Genomic DNA, 2,646 nt, shown 5'->3' with positions numbered 1-2,646 from the left:
CTAAAAGAAATAACAAATAGAATATTTCCTGTTTGCAATAAAGGAAGCTGCTGCATTTGGGACTGAAATAGGAGTAGAGACAGTAGAGACTGTAAGGAACAGGGCGTGGACAATTCTCAGAGTCTCATAAAACAGGGAAGGGAAAAGTGACATGAGGGAACTGGGGAAACTTAGAGCTTAGGAAAAATACTGAGGAAGATGAAAGGTTTGTGCTTTATAGTTAGAGATGCAAGTTCTCACCCTCATTTCAAATTTCTATAATAGGTTCAAACTTATTCCTCTTACCATCCAATCTATTCTCCTTCCAAATAATAATGATAGTGCAATCATTTATTGAATAATTACCAAATGCCAGGTCCCATACCAAACACTTTACTTGTATTTCACTTAATTTTCACAATAACCCTATGAAGTAGGTCCTATTATTATCCCTGTTTTATGGATGTGACAACTAGGCACAAAGAGTGTAAGCAGCTTTCCCAAGGTCACATGTACTATAAGTGGTACAGCCAGATTTTTAACCCAGTCTGACACCAAAGCCCACACTTTTGACCCTTATACCATACTGCCTCTCCTCAAAGCAGCCAAATAGCACTAAGTTTATAGACAATGTTAGTCACATCACAGATATTCAACAACACCTATGCTAGACTTTCAAAGGTTACAACAATCTGGCCCTACCAACTTTATGAATACTCTAACCAGGCATCCATTTAGTGTCCCTACTACACGACTGCATCTTAATACTTCATACTGCCTAGAATTCAATCTCTGTGCACCTTCACTATCACAAACACAGAAATCTGATAGGGCCTAGAGCACGAGTCCCACAATCTCCAACACCACCCTCTTGAGATATGTGCTCCTCTCAGAACCCTGAATTCCTTTATTAACCACATCATTCATCCTGGCTCTTAGTTATGAGATTCTAGTGTCACTTTCATAAGACCGTTTTTTTAACCAGATAACTATAAAATACGAAACCCTGGATGGCTCTCAAGACTTGACAGTCACCAACATTCCATCCAGACTAAGGAAGACCTGGAAGCTTAGGGGGCCACATGAGCCACAGTCATGACCGCATCAGCAAACACCAGAAGCATCTGGGAGACCAGGGTAATGCTGGTGGCACATGTCACCACAGGGTCAATTTCAACAAATATCACCCAGGGTTACTCTGGGAAAGTTGGTACGAGGCATTACCACTTAGCAAGGAATTAGAGCTTCTGCCCCAATGTCAACCTGGATAAACTGTGGACCTTGGTCAGTGAGCAGATACGCTAAATGCTGCCAAAAACAAGACTGGAGCTGCTCCTATCACTAATGTGGAGCAATCGGGCTACTACAAAGTTCTGGGGAAGAGAGAGCTCCTAAAGCAGCCTGTCATTCTGAAGGCCAAATTCTTCAGCAGAAGAGCTGAGAAGATTGGCAGGGAGCGGGGGTGGGAGGGGGCACTGTCCTGGCAGCCTGAAGCTACATGGATGGAGGGAAGTTCATTAAATGCTAACGAGTGCTTTTCAAAAAATAAAGAAATAAAATAAGACATGAAATCCTATTACCCAGAAGTTAACCATTATTAAAAATTGTGTTTTTTCTTCTGGAAATTTTTCTGTACATTGTAGAATAGAATATCTATGTATAATATGTAGGGTTACTTTTTAAAATTCATAATCCATTCCCATCTCATTGGTTAATTCTTCACGATTTTAATCACATAATAATCCCTCATATCAATATATTACTATTTAGTTATTTCTTTATGGCATGTTTATCAAATGATTAATGTTTCCTCGGAACTGAGTCATAAAAGTGGAATCACTGAACCAAAGGGTAGAAGAATTCTATCACCACATAATACATGATGATAAGTACCTGACTACTCAACTATGGTCAAATGCTTTTTCTCTAAACCTTTGCAAATTTGATTCATAATAAATAGTACTGTTCCTTAAATGTAAATTACATTGTTGACCAGTGATTTGGAACACTTTTTTCATGTTAACAGCTATTTAAATTTTATTTTTGTCAGTTATTTTGGTTTGCTATCTGCTGAAGTTCCTTGATCATTTTTCTAACATACTCAATGTTCCTCACTGATTTGCACGAGCTTTTTATAAATCATAGCCCTTGATTCTGGCTTTGTCAAAACCTTTTTCTCCATTCCGTTGTAAATGACTTTTTAAATAAGCTGTACATCTAAATGATGCTTCTTTTACATAAGCATCTTGTGGGGAGAGGCAGTATTTATACCAATGCTGCTAGATTTTACTCAAAACATTTTTAGAATCCATTTTCAAAATAACTCTCCCCAATGTACTTAAACATAAAAAGACAACTGCCGTCCTTTATTTGTGTAACTATGCTGGAAACAGCCAATAGGTTGACTAAAATGAATGGTTAATAAGATGGAATAGGGCAAAGTAAATTATTGGTTTTTTCCTTAAACCAAGGTATTGATATATAAGTAATAATTTATTTTAATTTTTAAAAATACAAACTTAATATGTTTATTATTAAAGTGTAAGGAAGAGAAGAATAAAGAAAAAATGTAATCCCTCAATGATAACCAGGGTTAGCATGTTCTCCAGACAGTAAATCCCATATGTATCTATACATTTAAACATATACATGTATGTGTACTTTTTT

The 2,646-nt window shown here is 36.8% G+C and overlaps 1 protein-coding gene and 1 pseudogene across 1 annotated transcript in view; one reads left to right on the top strand and one right to left on the bottom strand.

Annotated features, from left to right (window-relative positions):
* Positions 1 to 2,646, bottom strand: part of ZNF483 (zinc finger protein 483) — a 31,909-nt gene that overhangs the window by 24,975 nt on the left and 4,288 nt on the right. The window lies entirely within an intron of this gene.
* LOC149749027 (large ribosomal subunit protein uL15 pseudogene) lies at positions 490 to 1,987 on the top strand (annotated as a pseudogene).

This window comes from Delphinapterus leucas, chromosome 6 (assembly GCF_059928025.1).
Source record: "Delphinapterus leucas isolate spDelLeu-1000000601 "Yukka" chromosome 6, BTC_Dleu_Yukka2, whole genome shotgun sequence".
NCBI classification, from domain to species: Eukaryota; Metazoa; Chordata; class Mammalia; order Artiodactyla; family Monodontidae; genus Delphinapterus; species Delphinapterus leucas.
The sequence above is the reverse complement of the archived record's forward strand: the minus strand, read 5'-3'. Positions and strand labels throughout refer to the sequence as shown.